Consider the following 22598-nt stretch of genomic DNA (forward strand, 5'->3'; position numbering starts at 1 on the left):
TTCGCATCTTCCTGAGTTTATCTACCTTCAGTCTTTGAAAATGTTGACCTTTGGTTGGGGTTTTTGTGGGGTCATTTGTTGTTATTGTTGTTGTCGTCATTATTGTTGCTTTCTATTTTTCTTTTAAAAGTCAGGACCCTCTTCTGCAGAGCTGCTGTGGCTTGCTGGGGGTCCACTCCAGACCCAACTCACCTGGGTCCCTCCTGCACCTGGAGGTGTTACCAGTGGAGGCTGCAGAACAGCAAAGATGGCTGCCTGCTCCTTCCTCTGGCAGCTCCATCCCAGGGCACTGACCTGATGCTGGTCAGAACTCTCCTGTATGAACTGTCCAGCAACCCCTGTTGGGAGGTCTCACCTAGTCAGGAGGCATGGGATCATGGGATCAGGGACCTGCTTAAGGAAGCACTCTGGCTGCACATTAGTGGAGCAGGTGCACTGTGCTGCAGGGAATCCCCCTCCTCTGGATTGCCAGGCTCTTCAGAGCCAACAGGCAGGAAAGTGTATGTTTGCTTAACTGTGGAGGCTGTAGCCACCCCTCCCCCAAGGGGATGGACAGCCACAGTTTCCACAGTTTATGAACAGAGTTCTCTCCACAAACCCCTAGCTGGAGTTGCTGAAATTCCTGCAGAGAGGCCCCACCAAGTGAAGAGGGATGGATCCAGATCCCACCTAAAGAAGCAGTCTGGCCATGATCTGCTGCAGCTGCTGTGCTGCACTGTGGGGAGTTCCTACCAGTCCAAACCATTCAGTCTCCCCAGCACTGGGACAGGAAAATGGCCAACTGGAGCCACAGTGATGGCAGCCACCCCTCACCCTAGGAACTCAGTTGTTTTAAGCAGTCCCCAACAGGCTGCCACTGGCCACAACCCCAACAGCCACTCAGAGTCTGCACAGTTCTGTGCTTGGGACCCAAGGCTCTGGTGGCATGGGCTCACAAGGACATCTCCTGATCAGGAGTACAGATCAGGTTGTACAGATCCATGAAAAAAGCATGGTTTCCCTGGTAGAGTAGCACAATCATTCACCATCTCCCTTCGCTGGGGGTGGGAGTTACCCTTACCCCTTGTGACTTCTGGGTGGGCTGTTGCTCCACCCTGCTTTTCTTCACTCTCCGTGGGTTGTGCCAACTCCCTAGTCAATACCAATGAGAAAACCTGGATACCTCAGCAGAAGGTACAGCATTTACTCACTGTTTCCATTCTCCTCAGTGGGAGCCACAGAACAGAGCTACTTCTAATCAGCATTCTTGGCCCCTCCCTTGTTTTTTTATTTTTGGGTTTTAGAAGTTCTTTACAAATCCTGGACTTTTTTTTTAAGAGACAGTGTCTTTCTATTTTGCCTACTTGTCTAGGCTGGTCTTGAACTCCTGGGCCTAAGTAATGCTCCTGACTTAGCCTACCAAGTAGCTGGGATTATAGATATGAGGCACCATGCCTGATCATATTTTGCATATTGATCTCTTATGAGATATGCTATTTGTCAATATCTTCTTTCATTCTGTTGATTACCATGTTTACTCTATTGACACTGTCCTTTTGTGCACAGAAGTTTTAAAGCTTTTATGTCACATTTATTGAAGAGAAAATTGAAGACATGATACAGAAGAGTAATAGGAACATGTTTGTCCATATAGTTGCCATTCAACTACATTAATTGATTTCTGTAATGTGCCATTTGGGGCAAAAACAATAACATTGTAGAATCTTTCCAAGAGATTCACTTTCTATTTTCAAAGACCAACAATTCCACCCAAGTGAATTACTGCAAAAGCATCCTGACTGGTCTCCTTGCCTCTACTTTACAATGTAGACATTGCTCATAAATCCAAGTTAATCTCTCTGAGTGTTAGTTCCTTCAACTGCAAAATGAGAATATCTATTCCATGGAGTAAGGCTGGGGATTAAATGAAATGGCAAATATAAAGCACCAAAAATAGTGTTGAACACATAGTAGATAATAATAATAATTTTAAAATATTTTTAATATATTTTTATGTCAATAGTTGTTGGGGTACAAATGACTTTTTGTTACATGGATAAATTGTATAGTTGTGAAACCTGAGATTTTAGTGCACCTGTCATCCAAGTAGCATAAACTGTACTCAATATGTAGTTTTTTATCCTTCACCCTCATCCCATCCTCCCCTCTTCTGAGTCTCCAATGTCCATTTTACCACTCTGCATGCCTTTGTGTACCCATAGCCTAGCTCCCACTTGTAAGTGAGAACATATGGTATTTGTTTTTTTCCTTTCCTGAGTTAGAAGTTTTACATTTTGATGAAGTCCAATTCATCTATTTTTTTCTTTTCTTGTCTATGTCTTTAGTGTTATGTCCAGGAAATCATGGCCTAATCAAATGTCATGAAGATTTTCCTTTATGTTTTTTTCTAATAGTTTGATAGTTTTAAGTTTTACATTTAGGTATCTGATTCATTTTGAGTTCATATTGTCTATGATCTAAGGTAAGAATCCAATTTCATTCTTTTGTATGTGGACTTCAGTTTTCCCAGCACCATTGTTGAAAAGGCTGTCCTTTCCTCAATTAGTGGCCTTTGCACCCTTGTTGAAAATCGTTTGACAGTATATGTCAGGGTAATTTCCTGGTTTTGATATTGTGCTTTAGTTATGTAAGATGTGACAATTGGGAAAAACTGGATGAAGGGTATAGAGAATCTTTCTGTACTATCTTGGTAACTTCCTCTGAATCTATAATTATTTCAAAATACAACATTGAAAAATAAAGTCAACCAAAATAATATGCTTATTTAAAAATAAAACCAATTCAATAAGGTACCTAATAAAAATTATCCAAAGTGAAATACAAAGAGAAAAGAAGAGTGGGGGATAAAAGCAAAACAGAGCGTCCACGAGCTGTAGTACCATATCAAATGGTACTATATTTTTGCCTGAAAAGTGTTAAACACTTATTTATTTATCTATTTTTAAACAAGGTCTCACTCTGTTGCCCAGACTAGAGTGCAGCGGTGCAGTCACGGCTCACTGCAGTCTTGACCTCCTGGGCTTAAGTGATCCTCCCACCTCATCCTCTCGAGTAGCTGGGACTACAGGTCTATACCACCACACTCAGTTAATTTTTGTATTTTTTGTAAAGATTGTGTCTCCCCATGTTACCCAGACTGGTCTCAAACTCCTGGGCTCAAGCAATCCTCCAGCCCTGGCCTCCCAAACTGTTGGGATTGCCACACTTGATCTATTTTTTAAATTTGCTTTTACTATTTGTTTCTCTTTGTGTTTCACTCTGAATAATTTTTATCGATCTATTTCAAATTCATTGATTCTTCCCAGGGCCGTGTCAAGTTTGCTGATGAGTTTGTCAAATGTATTTTTTATTTCTTTTAATGTATTTTTATTTTATTTCAATTTTACTCTTTCTCAGATTATCTATCTCTGCCGAAGTTACCTATCTAATCTAGCATGTTGTCTATCTTTCCATAAGAGATTTTAGTATATTAATCATAGTTTATGAAGCAGGTTTACTAATTACCAATCCCAAAGGAGGACCCCCACTGTGTGGAGAATAACAAAGATCACTACTATGCCAACCACTAGGAAAAGAAGTCCAGATACTTCTTTCCACTGCATCCTGAGCTACTGTTTAGGTCCACCACGCACTGGTTACCTATTATCTGAGTGTGATGAAATAGAACATGCCCACACACAAGTTATGTAAAGCAGGTTTATTACTTACAGATCAGTAGCAAGGGACAGAAGAAGCCTCAGCTCCATTGTGAGTCAGTCCCCTAAAGCTCAAGAAAGCTGTCTGGGATATACAAAGTATTGACTACACCAATTATTATATCATGATCTAAAGTGTAAGTCACAAGTCAAACTCTTGATCACTTCATTCATATTACATGTTCCAGATTATAACCACTGGAAAACTTCTCTAACAGTAATTTTCCATGAACTCATGTGTTCTAAAACTACAACCAAGTGTGCATTTCTTCCTGATAGGCATTTAACACACTAAGTGACCATGTGACTTAAATTGTCCATATGATGCTGAGAGTTATAAGATTCATAGAATCTTAAGTTTGGACATACCAACCACAATCCATCATGCAATTAAAGCAGTACATTTGAAACCAGACTTCAGCAGGTTTAAAAACTAGGTGGTTGTTCTGGTTTGGTGATAGAGACTACAATCCCAGAAGGGTTTATGCTCTTGTTTATGTTCTCCTTGATGGAGTATAATTGTTTTAGTGTCTACTGTATTTTCATCTAATTTGGTCTTGAGGACTCTCTCATGAGAACAGCTATAAACTAGTTTTGCTCTGCTGGAGCTTTAGGGAATTTGGGTGTGGAGTTTACAATGTATCTTCATGGGATGCTTCTTTATTCTGGAAGATGGTCTAATGCCTAAGTGTCTGACCTGTAACCAAGCGCCCCTCTCACAGGAAACTTGTTTATACTGGAAGACACTTTTGTGGCTCTTGTCTGACCTGTGTCCAGTTTATTCCTGCCAAAATTTCACTCTCTGGGACAGCTCTGTCTGGGAAAGAAGTTAAATTTGAATGTGTCAGGTAAGATAGAAAGAAGACAATTCAACAAACCACATGACTCAAAATTCCAAAATTCGTATATTAAAACCTAACCTTGTTGTCCCCAGTGTGATCATTTTAAGAGATGATTAAGTCGTGAGGACATGAGCCTCAAAGATGGGATTAGGACCCTTATAAAAGGACTCAAGGTTGAAGGGAATGCTCCCTTGCCCCTCCACCTTCCACGATGTGATTCACTTTCCGCCATGTGAAGACACTGCAAGATGGCCCTTACTAGATGCCAGTACCTTGATCTTGGACTTTCCAGCCTCCAGGACTGTGAGAAAATAAAATTCTGGTCTTTGTAATTTATCCAGTCTGTGGTCTTTTGTTATAGCAACACAAACAGTCAAAGACAACATCCTAGAGGGCAGTGTCTTCCAGCCAGCACCATTCAATTATTCTTTTGGACTGACTACATCTAGGTAATGGGTATATATCATTATCCCATTGCTACGTCTTGTTACTAAATGGGTTTTGTAGTCTTGAGCAATATTAAACATAGCATCCCATGAGTGTTTGAATGGCAATGGTTTTGGAGGCAATGTAGGTGAGAATAGCAAATCCATATCCAAAGTGTATACTAATTCCAGAAAGAATAAATCACTTCCCCTCCAAGGTGGAAGATTTTGATACAGTCAACCTGACACCAACTCGCTGGCTGATCTCCTCAAGTAATGGGGCCATATGGTGAGTTCAGTGTTCTACTGCTGGCACGGTGGAACTCAGCAATGCTATTAAGAAGATAATCCCTGTTGACTGTAGTCCTGGTTGTTGAGCCCATGCATATTACTTTTCCCTTCATTAGAGGAGGACTACAGTTGATAGCCATTCTTATGAGAGATGCCTCAGGAACAAATTAGAGGAAATACAACGATATCTTTTAGTACTTTTATGCATGGTAATGACTATCAGTAGACACTAAAACAATCAATCCAGCAAGGACAGGGTAAATAACAGCATAGACCTTTCTGGAATAGTTGTCTCTGTCACTCAAACAGAAAAACAAACTATACTAAATTCAGAGGATGAGGGGAATCAGGAGCGGCTTGTGACAGAGGGAGATGAATATTAGTTACAGTCATAATGACAATGTAGTGGACACTGTTGCAAATTTCACTAACCGTCTTGCCTTAATCTTCTAGATCACAATTGGCCACTCTTCCTGACCTCCCTATTTGAAGAAAAATTAAAGTATGTTAATTTTCACAGGAAAAAAAATGAGAGGCACCATATTAGAGTATGGCAGCTTGGATCCCTGAATCACCAGCTTGAGAAGAGCTACTCACAAATCATCAGTATCTTCCTACTGTTACATTAGTGAGTTATAAAACTCTACTGTATTTCAGCCTTCATACACTTTCAAGTCTAGTTATTGTAGCAGTCTGGCCTATTCTAATTAACATAAAAAGAAGAAATAATAATTGTAGGAAAAATCAAACAGAGAATATAACAATTTTAATGGTTTCTCCTGAGCTAGACTTACTTGAAATGGTCCTCATTTTTTGTTTTAGTATTACCAGAGATGTAAGACAGAATCTCATGAAAATATTCAAGCTGGTGGATGAGGCCAAATTAGGCAACTAGGTTGTGTGTCTGGAATTCAAACCATATTAAGTACTCCTTGCCCGCCTTTCTCCTATCCTTTAGAGCAGAGCCTGATTCTCACATATTGTCCCATAAGTCTATATCAATCAAATCAATTTTTATTATCCTGAAAGCACCAATGGAAATACTACCTTTTTTGAAGTTAAATATGAGCACTCTGCTCTATGCTGTTTTACTGATATTTAGAACTGTACAAACTTATATTCTTTACATTTGTGGGAAATTATTATATTGTAGATGAGCCTAAAATATTCTGTGAATCAAAACTTACTATAACAAGTTGTAAAGAACAGCTTTAGTGGAAAGTGTGTACATGAAACTAGCAACCCAAACACTCAAAGCAAGAAGAATAATAACTAAGTGACCACAAAGGAAATTTTTTTAATCACATGCCTGGCTCTTGCAGGTGGAGAAGGTTGTCTTGCCCAAAGGAAGTGGTTACTAGACCAGAGTGTAACCAAATACGAGATGCTGCTTTAAAAAAAAAAAAAAAATTCACAGAAGTTGTGCTTGAGTTAAACCACTAAGTACTTTCCTCGCCAGCCAATGAGAAGAAGTGAAGCCGCATCATTTGTCTCTGGCAGACTGAGCCAGTAAGTCTGTTACAGAAAAAAAAAATCACTTAAAAGAGCAATAAACATAGAAAATATCAAAGCGTCTACTAGTCATGTGTGCAATCCACAGAAAAGAATAGAAGAAGTTTACTGAAGAAAAGTTTGATAAATAAAAGTACCACATTCTTGAACGAGACAATTTGTGTCAATTTTCCAAACAAAATACATAGACTTTGTGATGCTTTAATCTAAATATCAATAAGATAGTTTTGTTAACGAAATGTTTCTAATTTTTTTCAAGAGTAATAAATATAAAAATAGCTATTGATAAAAATGAGGGGGAGTTGCTCTAGTAGATGCTTACAAATAATTATAAAGCTAAACAATTAAAACATGCTTCTACTGCCACCAAAAAAAAAAAGTCAACTGTGGAACAACATTGACTGCACAGAAGCAGATCCAAGTTTATGTTATGATTAATGAGATCAAAATTGTATTTATAGTAGTCCCCCCTTATTCATGGGGGATACACTGCAAGATCCCACAGTAGATGCCTGAAGCCACGGATTGTACCAAACCCTATATGTACTATGTTTTCATACACATACAAACCTATGATAAAGTGTAATTTATAAATTATTCACAGTCATAGATAAACAAAAACTAATAATAAAATGGAACAATTTTAACAATATACAGTAATAAAACTTAAGTAAATGGGGTCCCCTCTCTTTCTCAAAATGTCTTACTGTACTATACACCCCTATTTTCAAACTGTGACTAACCACAGATAACTGAAACTATGGAAAGTGAAACCATGGAAAAGGTGGGGCTACCGTATTATATTTCTAGAAGTTGCTAAACTTTTGAGAAAATTTTGGGATGGGACATAAACATATTTCAAAGAAGCTTCCAGTGTTATAGTTTATATTCTTCATTTCTTTGAGGCACAGAAGAACCCATTTCACTCTTTTGGAGTCAATCCAGGTTTGTGGGGTAAAGGACTGTAGCTGATGAGGATTGGAAGTCGGTGAGATATAAGGGGTTAGGAGGCAAGTTTTTGCAATATACTTGAACAACATGGCACCTATGTGGAATGGAAGAGAAAGCAGCGTAGTGGTGAGGAAACTCTGGTGGGTGAAGACATTCTCAGGTGAAATTTTTAGAAGAAAAAGCTATTTTAAGAGAATTTTAAATCATTTTCCTTGGTATTAGAAACACAATTCTAATTCAATGTTTTTCAAGAGATTGCAATAATGGTTTGGAGTGTTTTAAATGGTGCACTGGGAAGTTTACTCTTGCTTGTTAAAGAATGCCACGTTAGAACTGCTTTCAAGAACAGGACAAGTTATCCTGAATTTATGTTGGATAAATTTTTTAAAATGCAGTACATAATAAAAGTGGACTTTTTATTCAGTGGAATGAGGGAAATTTACTAAAAATGATGTTGGGTCTATTGGTTATTTAGTAGGAAAATAAAAAGAGCTCATACATACACACATACAGAGATGATATTGAGTTAGATTAAAAGTTTAAATGTAAATCAAGAAGGAACTCAAAATACAGAAAAAGATACATGCTAATATTTATTTTATTAAAAAGTGTTGGAATGATTTAAATAAAACAAAAGAAAGAAACCATATAGAAAAATATTGTTAGACTATATTTTTAAATCATCATAAATACAACCACAACTTAAATGAAAATCAAGAGTTAATATGTGAAATGTATATCAATTTTAAGCATTGCGCTATATTAAAAGAAAGTGCTTATAGTGCAGTACGTGAACATTAAATGAGCAAAATATATTGTATTGGTTTTCTAGCCACTGTCACAGAAAATTAGTACAAATGCAGAAGCTTAGAACAAAACCCATTTATTACATCAGCTTTCTAAGTCAGAAGTCTAGGCAGAGCTCAACTGGGCTTTCTGCTTAGGATGTCACAAAACTCAAATCACAGAGACATTGTAATTCTCATCTGAGTTTGGGGTCCTCTTCCAAGCTCACTGCCTGTTGGCTGAATTCATTTCCACATATGACTGAGGTCCATAGCAACTATAAATATAGGTGCATCTAATAAAATATCCTCAAAGACATGAATCAAAATTGATATAATATTTAGGTAGAAAGCAATAAATCTACCATTTATAGTATGATATTTTAATATATGTTTCTGGGTTCTTTATAAGTCAAGAAGGCAAAAGTAGGATATAAAAGATCTAAACAACACAATTAGTAAGCTTAACCTAATAGACTCGAATATATTATAAAGTTATTGTCTATGTTCTCATCTATGTGCCAGGTGGTAGATTCACCAGTCCCTATTACATTAATTACATTACATTAAAAAACAAATTAAAAATAATAAACTGGCTGGGCGCGGTGGCTCACAACTGTAATCCCAGCACTTTGGGAGGCAAGGCAGGTGAATCACCTGAAGTCAGGAGTTTGAGACCAGCCTGGCCAACATGGTGAAACCCTGTCTCTACTAAAAAAATACAAAAATTACCAGGGTATGGTGGCATGCACCTTAGTCCCAGCTACTCAGGAGACTGAGGCAGGAGAATCACTTGAACCTGAGAGGTGGAGGTTGCAGTGAGCTGAGATCGCACCACTGCATTCCAGCCTGGGCTATTAAGCAAGACTCTGTTTCAAAAAAAATTAAAATTAAAATTAAAATTAAAATTAATGTAATAGGCGCTGGTGAATCTACCAGTTCACATAGATGAGAACATAGACAATAACTTTATAATATATTCAAGTCTATTAGGTCAAGCTTACTAATTGTGTTGTTTAGATCTTCTATATCCTACTTTTGCCTTCTTGACTTATAAAGAACCCAGAAACATATATTAAAATATCATACTATAAATGGTAGATTTATTGCTTTCTACCTAAATAGTATATCAATTTTGATTCATGTCTTTGAGGATATTTTATTAGATGCACCTATATTTATAGTTGCTATGTTTTTCTTTTCTTTTCTTTCTTTTTTTAGACAAAGTCTGGCTCTATCGCCCAGGCTGGAGTGCAGTGGTGCAATCTCGGCTCACTGCAACCTACACCTCCTGGACTCAAGCCATCCTCCCACCTCTGCCTTCCAAGTAGCTGGGATTACAGACACGCACCACCATGCCTAGCTAATTTTTGTTTTTTGCAGAGACAGGTTTTAGCCATGTTGCCTAGACTGGTCTTGAAATCATAAGCTCAAGCGGTTCCCCCTGCCTCAGCCTCCCAAAGTGCTGGGATTACAGGTGTGAGCCCCTGTACCCAGCCTTTGTTTTCCTTGACTAGGTGAATGTTTATCATATCAGTCTTTCTGTCCTACGATATCTTTTTCCTTAAAATTTGTTTTTGACATTAATAAATAAACACCATTTCTTAGAATTAGTTTTTGCATAATATGTCCTTTCTATGTTTCACACTTAATCTCTGAAATGACTTTTATGCTTTAGGTATGTGTCTTGTAAACAGTATAACCTGAATTTATGTTTTTGCATTCAATTTGTCAGTCTCTGTCTTCCGGTCACAAGTTTAGTCTATTTGCAGTTACTAAAATTAATGAGATGTGTGGACTTTATATTATAATATTTTTCACTTTAATCTTTCCCATGATTTTACTGACTTTTTTATCCTGTTGTCCCATGTCTAGAACCCATTCTAACATGTGTATCAGGCCTGGGTATGCTGCCTGGAAGGTGGATGTATTTTGTCTCCTACTTTGGGATGTGTTTTCAGTCTCTGTTAAGGTTTTGGTTGCTCATTTCTGGCATCCTCCTTCACACAGGAAATACCCAGACTCAGCCATTTGCAGATTTTGAAACATTGTTCTGGTTCTCTGCATATGGCCTGTCTCTGGACTCAACTCAACACCCCATGTCCTCGCTCAGACTATATAACTCTAGACCCAGCCTGTTAATATGGACTGCCTGTCTGCTTGTATTTTTTCAGAGAAATCTCTAAAAGAAATTATCAATTTCTTCAAAACATTAACTTGATAGGTTCTTTTTAAATCAAGTAATCTATTGAAAATTATATGGGTGCTCTAAACTATATCCCCTGGATAATCTAACCTGTAAATAGTTTGAACAGTTATCTTTTACAGCCAGAATAATGATACTAGTTAATACCAGAGGACTAATCTATGGGTAGCTCATTTCAAAATTTACTCTGAGAGCTTAAAAGAAAATATATTTTGTAGGGAAACAAAGCATATTTTTCCAAGATCCAGTCGGTAGTGAAGGCATCTTAATAGTATCCAGGATCCTCACATGTGAAGAAAAGTGAACTAGGTAACAAATGAGAAGACTTATATACGCTTAGTTCTTGCAGGAGGAAAGGAACTATCTGGGTATGGAAAAGGTTACTAGGCAAGACTGTGATTGAAGAGAAAGGATAATGATAAAGGGGCTTTGCAGAAGCTCTGGTTAGAAGAAATAACTAATAGTAATGAATATGTATCTCTCCAACCAATGAGAAGCATATGATGAGGCAGAGTCACTTGTCTCCAGCAGTCCAAGCTACTAAGAAGCACAAATAAAATATATAGTAGCAGGGGGAGATGGGAAGGGTGAGAGAATGTAGGATAAATTACCATTCAAACTTCCAGTAGAAATATAAAATTTTAAGGAATAAATTCCACAAAAAAATACAGTGTTTTAATTACAAAAATTTACCATGCAGCATAAAGACATAAATGATTTAAGAAACATGACATGTTCAGAGATGGGAGTGTAATTTTGGGCTTGTATTTTCAAACAAAATTCATATGACAATGAGAATTCAAACAGTTTAGATTATTAAAATTAAATTTAATGAAGTTGGTAGCTATATTCTGGTTATGTACAAGAATGTATCCTTTTCTTAGGAAATACACACTGAAGTATTTAAGGATAAAGAGTTCTGATGAGTGCAATTTCAGAAAAAAAATATATAAGTACAAAATATTATTCTTATTGCAAGTTTTCTTTAAGTTTACTTTTTTTTTTTTTTTGAGCAGAATAGTTGCCCAGGTGCAGTGGCTGACATTTATTTATTTTTTATTTTTTAAATATATATGTTTTATTATACTTTAAGTTCTAGGGTACATGTGCACAACGTGCAGGTTTGTTACATATGTATACATGTGCCATGTTGGTGTGCTGCACCCATTAACTCGTCATTTACATTAAGTATATCTCCTAATGCTATCCCCTCCCTCCTTCCCCCTCCCCACAACAGGCCCCCGTGTGTGTGATGTTCCCCTTCCTGTGTCCAAGTGTTCTCATTGTTCTTTTTACAAACTAAAATGAAAAAATCTACATGAGGCTATAAAAATATTACCTCTATAAAATAAAAACAAAATGGAATGTAAAAAGAGACTGGACATACCATAATGTGAAGATTCTCCTTTTTTGTGTACTCATATATCCAAAAAGGAAACTTTCCATTTTGTAGTTGGGAAGTAGAGCCAAGATGTAGGAGTAGGAGGGGAATTGAGAACCAACAATTCAGTAAAAATGCTTTCAGTCAATTCCCATCTGTACTCAAAAAAAAAAAATTTTTTTTTTTTGAGACAAATTCTTGCTCTTGTCCCCCAGGCTGGAGTGCAATGGCTTGATCTCGGCTCACTGCTACCTCCGCCTCCTGGGTTCAAGCGATTCTCCTTCCTCAGCCTCCCGAGTAGCTAGGATTACAGGCACCTGCCACCATGCTTGGCTAATTTTTGTATTTTTAGTAGAGACGGGGGTTTCACCATGTGGCCAGGCTGGTCTCGAACTCCTGACCTCAGGTGATCTGCCCTCCTCGGCCTCCCAAAGTGCTGGGATTACAGGTGTGAGCTACTGCACCTGGCCTCAAAATTTAAATAATTAGGTAACAAACTATGACACAATTATATACAGTCTTTCAAAACAATGTTTTAGAAAGATATTTAATGATAAAATAGAGTTGTTTACCATATGTTAAATTTAAAAGGAGTTAAAATTAGCACATTCACTGTGATCTAAAACCTCTAAACCTGTTTATGTTTATATTTGTATCTACATTTATACCTTTGAAGCCCTCCCAATATCAACTGTCACCCAAGGTTCTAAAATACAATAAAAGTGATCTTGTTTTCTTCTGTTCTTGGTTATAATTCTAAGACGGTCTGACAAGTCTATTGTGATTGACTTTAAAAATACAGGTGTTAAATGAAATCTGTATGTGGAACTATTGGTCTCAATGATATATGCAACTACTCAGCTTTATCTAATCTCTCCCTTTGCTCACCTCCACCAGGCTTGCAACGCCCTCTACAGTCCAGGCAACAGGTACACGGTTTTCAATCCCATTTGAACTGCTTCCGGGTCTCCCTATGTTGCCTAGGCTGGTTTCATACTCCTGAGCTCAAGCAATCCTCACACCTTGGCCTCTCAAATTGCTCAAGCATCTTCTCTGAACCCAGTGGAATAAAACTGGAAATTAATAAGAAGAGAAATTTGGGAAACTATAAAAATACATGGAAATTAAACAATATGCTCCTGAATGACCAGTGGGTCAATGAAGAAATTAAGAGGGAAATTGAAACATTCATTGAAACAAATGACAATGAAAACACAACATACCAAAACCCATGGGATACAGCAAAAGCAGTAATAAGAAGGAAGTTTATAGCTATAAGTGCCTATGTCAGAAAAGGAGAAACTTTAAATTAGCAATCTAATGATGCATCTTAAAAACTAGAAAAGCAAGAGGAAACCAAAGCAAAAATTAGTTGAAGGAAAGAAAAAGTAAAGATCAGAGTGGAAATAAATGAAATTGAAAAAAATACAAAAGATCTATGAAACAAAAATTTGCTTTTTTGAAAAGTTAAACAAAATTGACAAACCTTTAGCCAGACAAACTAAGAAAAAAACAGAGAAGATCCAGATAAATAAAATCATAAATGGAAAAGGAGACATTACAGCTGATACTGCAGAAATTCAAAGGATCATTAGTGGCTACTATGAGCAACTATATGCTATAAATTGGAAAACCTAGAAGAAATGGACAAATTCCTAGACACATGCAACCTACCAAGATTAAAACAGGAAATAACTCAAAACCTAAAAAGATCAATAACAAGTAACAAGATCAAAGTCACAATAAACAGTCTACCAGTAAATAAATTCCCGGACCTGATGACTTCACTGCTGAATGCTACCAAACATTCAAAGAAGAACTAATACCAATCCTACTCAAATTATTCCAAAAAATAGAGAAGGAGGGAATACTTCTACAAGTATTTTATGAGGGAATACTTCTAAACTCATTCTATGAGCCCAGTATTACCTTGATACCAAAACCAGACAAAGACACATAAAAAAAAACTGTAGGCCAATATCTCTGATGAATATTGACGTAAAAATCGTCAACAAAATATTAGTAAACTGAATTAAACAATACATCAGAAAGATCATTCATCACAATCAAGTGGGATTTATCACTGGGATGCAAGGATGGTTCAACATACGCAAATTAACGTGATACATCACATCAACACAATGAAGATAAAAATAAAATGATCATTTTAATTGATGCTGAAAAAAGCATTTGATAAAATTTAACATCGCTTCATGTTAAAAATTCTCAAAAACTGGGGATATAAAGAACATACTTCAACATAATAAAAGCCATATATGACAGACCCACAGCTAGTATCATACTGAATGGGGAAAAACTGAAAGTCTTTTTTCTAAGATCTGGAACATGACAAGGATGCCACTGTCACCACTGTTATTCAACATAGTACTGGAAGTCCTAGCTAGAGCAATTAGACAAGAGAAAGATATAAATGGCATCCAAATTTAAAAGGAAGAAGTCAAATTATCCTTGTTTGCAGAAGATATGCTCCTATATTTATAAAAACTTAAAGACTCCACAAGAATACTATTAGAACTGATAAATTCAATAAAGTTCCAGGATAGAAAATCAGCATATAAAATCAGTAGAATTTCTATATGCCAATAGTGAACAATGTGAAAAAGAAATTTGAAAAGTAATTCTATTTAAAATAGCCACACACAAAATGAAATACCCAGGAATTAACTTAACCAAGGAAGTGAAAAATCTCTATAATAAAAGAAATTGAGGAATAAGAAATCTCTATAATAAAAGAATTTTTATAATAAATTCTGTATTCTATTATAATTCTATAATAAAGGAAATTGAGAATAAGAAATCTCTATAATAAAATAAATTTTTTTATAATAAAAAAAGGAAACATGTTCCATGTTCATGGCTTGGAAGAATCAATAGTGTTAAAATGTCCATACTACCCAAAGCAATCTACAGATTCAACACAATCACTATCAAACAACCAATGACATTTCTCACAGAAATGGAAAAAAATCTTAAAATTATATGGAACCACAAGACTCAGAATAGCTAAAGCCATCCTAAGCAAAAAGAATAAAACTAGAAGAATCACATTACTGACTTCAAATTATGCTACAGAGCTATGGTAACCAAAACAGCATGGTACTGGCATAAAAACAGACGTATAGACCAGTGGAACGGACTAGAGAACCCAGAAGCAAATCCACAAGCCTACAGTGAACTCATTTTTGACAAAAGTGCCAAAAACATACACTGGGGAAAAGACAGTCTCTGCAATAAGTGATGCTGGGAAAACTGGATATTCATATGCAGAAGAATAAAACTAGACTCATTTCTCTCATCATATACAAAAATCAAATCAAAATGGATTAGGTACTTAAATCTAAGACCTCAAACCATGAAACTACTACAAGAAAACATTAGGGAAAATCTCCAGGACATTGGTCTAGGCAAAAATTTCCTGAGTGATACCCTACAAACACAAGCAGCCAAAGCACCCATGGAGAAATGGGATTACATCAAGTTAAAAAGCTTCTGAACACAAAGGAAACAATCAACAAAGTGAAGAGACAACCCACAGAATGGAAGAAAATATCTCCAAACTACCCATCTGATGAGGGATGAATAACCAGAATATATAAGGATTCAAACAACTCTATAGGAAAAAACTAATAATCCAATCAAAAGTTGGGCAAAAGATTTGAATAGATGTTTCTCAAAATAAGACATACAAATGACAAACAGGCATATGAAAAGGTGCTCAACATCATTGATCATCAGAGAAAGGCAAATCAAAACTACAGTGAGGTATCATCTCACTCCAGTTAAAAATGGCTGATATCCAAAAGACAGGCAAAAGCAAATGCTGGGAAGGATGTGAAATAAAGAACACTTGGACACTATTGGTGGGAACGTAAATTAGTACAACTACTATGGAGAACAGTTTGGAGGTTCTTCAAAAAACTAAAAATTGAGCTCTCATATGATCCAGCAATCCCACTGCTGGGTGTACACTGAAAAGAAAAAAAAAGTCAGTATATCCAAGTATCCATCAACAGTTGAAAGGATAAAGAAAATGTGGTACATATACGTAATGGAGTACTATTCAGCCATAAAAAAGAATGAGATCCAGTCATTTGCAACAACAGGCATGGCAGTTCCATAAGTGAAATAAGCTAGGCACAGAAAGACAAACATCGCATGTTCTTAGTTATTTGTAGGATCTAAAAATTAAAATGATTGGATTTATGAACATAGAGAGTAGAAGGATGATTACCAGAGGTTGGAAAGGTAGTGGGGGATCAGGGAGGGAGGGATATGGGGATGGTTAATGGGAAAAAATTGGAAAGAATGAACAAGATCTACTATTTGATAGCACAACAGGGCGACTATACAATTGTATTCACCACAACAGGGCGACTATACAATTGTGTTTAAATACTATCGGGTTTGAAAATATTACAGATAAATTATAAATGCCAGAAGTTGGGATATGAAATAAGGAAAAAAGTAGAGCAGGAAAGAATAGGGTTAGCAGTATCTTCATCTACAAGGAGAAAACTCAAGAGATCTTGAATATAACTGATAGAATAATAGAGTACTGTGTTTAAAAATACAGGGATTGGCCGGGTGCAGTGGCTCACGCCTGTAATCCCAGCACTTTGGGAGGCCGAGGCGGGTGGATCACGAGGTCAGGAGATCGAGACCATACTGGCTAACACGGTGAAACCCCGTCTCTACTAAAAATACAAAAAAAAAAAAAATTAGCCGGGCGTGGTGGTGGGCGCCAGTAGTCCCAGCTACTCAGGAGGCTGAGGCAGGAGAATGGCGTGAACCCGGGAGGCGGAGCTTGCAGTGAGCCAATCGCGCCACTGCACTCCAGCCTGGGGGACAGAGCGAGACTCTGTCTCAAAAAAAAAAAAAAAAAAAAAAAAAAAAATGCAGGGATTACCTACGGAGGAACTAAACATAGTAAGATAATAAAATCACAAGAAAGATGTTAGAGACCGAATTGTTGGTGGTCTAAATTATCTGGTTTCATAACAGGAAGTCAATGGATGTCTAAATTAATACCCCCATATACACAAAGATACGCATATTGCTGTTAAAAGTCATTGAACTGGGGATAATGTCAGTGGAGGAAAGGAATGGTGTGACGGGCTCTTGTTTTCATTAAAATACATCTCTATTGTTTAATCTTCAAACTATATACTGATATCCCGATAAATTTAAAATAGTAATTGTAAAGTAAAATATCGTTCTTACTGAAATATCAAGAATGCTGCAGATGGTGTCAGAATGTTCAATGTGAAAAAGGATAGTGGCTTGCACTAGAATGACAGCAGTGAAGTTTGTTTTAAGCATGTAATTTTATAGTGGCAATCTCTTACCTGTGAGAGCATGTAAAAGACTGAGCTCCTCAGTTCTCAAAAAAAGCAGACTTTAAGTCTTGTTCCAGTCATGTTTCTTTGCTTCTCAAACATCCAAAACCGCATCTCAGATTACATCATATTCTGAACACATGGAAGGACGAGTACGGGAAATAAGAGTGGCTGTGTTACCACCCTCAAGGAATCCTGACCTCTCAAATCCAGACCTGCCAAGGGGCAAGGAGAAAAGGGAAAGCGGCAGCTCCCTTGAATTTCTAAAGTGCAATTGTCCCCACCTACTGGTGAACACGACCCAATTAACATCCCTACAGCTGTCCATGTCCTCCTAAAATAAGAACCTTGAACTTCTTCCAGTAGTAGAATCCGTGTCCTTTAGCACAGTTCGACACCAAAAGATAAACAAAATATTAATCCAAAATTTTTACAATGCAATGAAGGTGTGGGAATGATAATTTTAAAACATGCCGCACAAGGTTAGTTTTAAAATAACGCCATCGTTAGCATTCCCTTTCCCTAGTATCTATCTACTCTCACAGCTTCTGCTCAGATTGTCTTCTCTCCGTTGTCTCTTCCATCTCCCTGTACACTGCCTTTCCTGCCTTTCCTGCCCACACCCTGCTTCCCATGTGTTAAATTGGCATCCTTTTTTCCCTCTCATTGTTTTCTGGCTTCTGATATTTCAGATAAGAAATCTGATTCCAGTCTGGTTCTTGTCCTTTTATGTGTAAACTGTTTATTTCCTTCTTGGAAGCCATTAGATCATTTTTATTACCATTTTATTTTCTGATTGTGTAGTAAAAATTTTCATCCCTACAGCTACAGAACTATTTGTATATTTTCATGATTCCACTTGATTCCTTTAAATTGCATGAATCTTATCTAGCCAGAGACTAAAGTCTTCCTTTCCTTCAGAAAAAAAAAATCTTTGATTTTTTATTGTATCCTATATTCTTTCTATTTTTCTGGCACACCTATTATACAGCAGTTGGAGATGGCTGTATAGAACTTTCTCAACATATTTTCACAAATTTATGTGTTCCAAGGTAGTTAAAACAAGAATTCGATTTGTTTTGTACTTTCCCACCCTCCTATTTTTTTTAAGACTCAGAACCACTACTTGAACACTCTAATTGATAACTGCTTAGTTATTTTTCACCTGCCTTAAAGCGTGTTTCTTCATTATGCTCAAGAATAACAGCAATTTAAAATGAAATCATTTTAACCTGTCTCCTCAGAGACAAGTTCTGTTGGCTTCTTTTTTTCCTATGTATTATGTGTTGCTAAAATTTTCTAGTTTCTTTGCATGTCTTGTAATTTTTGTTTAATATTGATATTTTAGTTAATGTAATGTATTAACTGAATTCTGATTCCCCAATCCCTAGGAGTAAGTGCTCTTGCTGTTTGTTGTTTGTGTTAGTGACTTGCTTGGGCTAGTTCTTCGAAGTCTGTTTCCCCCTAGTATGCAGCCTACGGTGTCTCTGTTTGATAATTTTTGTTTTCATTATTAAGCCTGATTTCCTACAATCACCCCTGGTCATCACAGCTTAATGTCAGCCTATAATTGATGAAAGATTCTACTTAAACACATTGAGTCAGTAAAGCTTCCACACTTTGCCACTGAAGTGAGTGTGACTTGGGAAATGCTTTCAAAGTTCCGGGACTTTACAGGTATGTCCCAGTTTTTACTTTCTGCCTTCACATGTCCTTATATTCAGCCAGGTCTCTCCTGAGCAGGCTTAACCAAGCTGATGCAGACAGCTATCCACACTGGGGATAAATGAGATTTTAGCAAGACTATTTTTTGACTATCTCATTCTCTGGATCTCCCTGTTAAAATTCCTGACTGGCCTACCATCATGACTTCAAGCTAGTTGAAATGTTAGCCTTCCATAATTATTTACCCTGAGGTCTATGCTGTTTTCTACAAAACGCCAAGATGTTATTTTGAGGGTATGGGGGGGGGGGGGTGTGTGTGCGCGCGCGCGCGTGCATGCGTGTGCGCGAGCTCTTTTCCAAACCATGTGTGTGAGCTCCCTCTGGCAGGTTAAGAAGAGCTGTCTAATCCCATGGCCTGTCCTCCCACACAGGTAGAAATTCTGCACCATAAGTTGGGGTGAAGGAAGTTGGTGAAAGCATACTCTGGCCAAAATAATACTGATTTTGCTGTTTTTATTAGGATTCAGTTTAGATTCTCTTAACTAAATGCTTCTCAATGTTCGTATCCTTTGGTCTATTTCCAGAGTCTTTAAATGATTGTTTTTGGCAACTTTGTCCAATGTTCTCACTGCTTTTTAGATTTGTTGAAATGTTTTAATGTCAATATATGTGGCATATTTTTATGTATTTTCTATGTGAATTTGAAAATAAGCTGTATGTAGCATTTGGTACATACACACTTAGGATTATATGTCTTTTTGATGTATTGACTCTTTTTCATTATGAAAAATTTATCTTCAGTAATATTCCTTATTTGTAAAGTTTTCTTTGTCTGAAATTAATGTAGCCACTCCAGCTTTCTTGCCCAGTGTATATTTTTTCATCCTTATATTTTTAACCTGTGTCTTCATACTTAAAATGCATTTCCTATGGACAGTGTATGGTCAAAAGTCTTGCTTATTTATCCAGTTCAGAAATATGCATTTGATGTAATTACTGAAGTACTGGATTTAATTCTACCACCTTGCTGCTTTTTGTTTTTGGCCCATCTGTTCTTTTTGTTTTATTCCTCTTTACTTGCCTTTCTTAGTATATTTTTCTCCCTCCTAATGGTAACTGAGTAGAGAGATGTCAGAACTTAGGTCTTTAAGATTTGTGGAACTTTAAAACAATTTTTATTTTATTTTATTTGAGATGGAATCTTACTCTGTTGCCCAAATTGGAGTGCAGTGGCTCACTATTTGTAGAACTTGAGTGGAAAATCCTAAATAAGAATACCACAGAGGAAAGCCCAAAATTCGGCATTTGAAAGAAATTTGCATGCAGAATAGGGGCCCCTCTTTGAGTTTTCATCTGTTTTGGGGATTTTTCTCCTCAATAGCAACTAATTCTTTTGGCACCAAACTCCAACCTCCGTCTTCTCTTCCTGGTAAGGCTGCATCTTTCTGCTTGAGCTTTGTTCTACCATCTACTGCTTTAGACTGAAAAGCATTCTCAGGGGAAACTCACAGTAAACGTTGAACTCACCTAGTTACTTTCCTTTTCTCAATATTTATCTCCTCATGTATTCTGCGTGCTTCAAAAGATCTCCAATGATTGCAAATTTTTAAGTCACTTTTATAGATTTCATAATTTTTGTTTCTAGAAAGGCTAGACGTAGACATATGGTTTTTAATATAAGTAAGTAGCTATAGAAATAAATGTATAGATGTTTATGTGTATGTCCACAAATAGGATCTTAGACTTTTGACATTCCCATAGCAATGAGCACACTTAACACACAGATCTTGATCTAGCTTTTTAACCAGACTCTTCTAAAAGAAACCAGAGCTATGACAGATTCTAGAGCTTGAGAAAAAAAATAAAAGATGATCATAGAAAGTAAGGATATTTAAGAATGGTGGATACGGCCGGGCGCGGTGGCTCATGCCTGTAATCCCAGCACTTTGGGAGGCCGAGGCAGGCGGATCACGAGGTCAGGAGATCGACAACATCCTGGCTAACACGGTGAAACCCCGCCTCTACTAAAAAATACAAAAAAAAAAATTGCCGGGGGCGTGGTAGCGGGCGCCTGTAGTCCCAGCTACTTGGGAGGCTGAGGCAGGACAACGGGGTGAACCCGGAAGGCGGAGCTTGCCGTGAGCCGAGATCGCGCCACTGCACTCCAGCCTGGGCGACAGAGGCGAGACTCCGTCTCAAAAAAAAAAAAAAAAAAAAAAAAAAAGAATGATAGATACGTGTCAGGTGTCAGAGATAAGAATATGTTCAAAGAATGGTAGATACATGCTCTTTACACAGATAGGCAAAAAATAACCAGAAGAAAGAATGCATACCACAAATACCTAAATCACAATAAATTCAGTATGATCATATTAATAACAAAAAAAATCTTCATTAAAAATATGTTTTACCAGGAATAAAAATAAAACTTGAGTCATAATGATGGAAAAACCATAAGAAGAACATAACTTTTCTAAATATGTATGCATCTAATAATGACTTAAAAATAAATGATACAAAAATTGACAGAAATGAAAATATAGATAAATTTGCAATCGTAATTAGGGATTTTTAAATGCTTCTCTCAATAATTGGTAAAACAAATGAACAAAAAATCAGGAAAATATATTAAACAGTGGAATAGCACTAATAATTAAATCAACCTAATTGACACTTATAAGACATTAGACTAGAATATGCAATGGCAAAATACATATTATTTCAGGTGTACATGAAATATCCATCAAGATGAACAACATACTGGATCATAAATTTAGTCTCAAGAAATTCAACAGTATGCAAACTGGGTAGGGTATGTTCTCTGACCAAAAAAGATAAAAATAAAAATACCTCAACTAAATTAGAAAGCAGCACCAAACTGATAACCTGGAAATCCCCTAAATATACAGAAATTAATCAACATACTACCAAATAAGCCATAGGTCTAAGAGGAAATTACAAAGAAAATTAGAGAATATTTTAAGTGAATGATCATGAAGTTCATTATATCAAAATGTATGAGATAAAGCTGAAAGAGTGCTTGAAGGGAAATTAGTTTCTTTAAATGTATACCTCAGAACTGAAGAGAAGTTTAAAATCAATGGTGTGAGCTTCTACCTTAAGAAGGTAGAAAAAGGAAAGCAAACTAAATCTAAAGAAGATAGAAGGTAGAAAGAAGGAATTAAAAAGCAAAGACGTGGAACCAACCCAAACGCCCATCAGTGATAGACTGGATAAAGAAAATGTGGCACATATTCACCATGGAATACTATGCAGCCATAAAAAAGAATGAGTTCATGTCCTTTGCAGGGACATGGACAAAGCTGGAAACCATCATCCTCAGCAAACTAACACAGAAACAGAAAATCAAACACCGCATGTTCTCACTCATAAGTGGGAGTTGAACAATGAGAGTACATATCCAAGTCTCACATGTCTCAACAATGAGAACACACAAGGAGGGGAACATCACAAACCGGGGCCAGTTG

This window comes from Pan troglodytes, chromosome 5 (genome assembly GCF_028858775.2).
Source record: "Pan troglodytes isolate AG18354 chromosome 5, NHGRI_mPanTro3-v2.0_pri, whole genome shotgun sequence".
NCBI lineage: Eukaryota > Metazoa > Chordata > Mammalia > Primates > Hominidae > Pan > Pan troglodytes.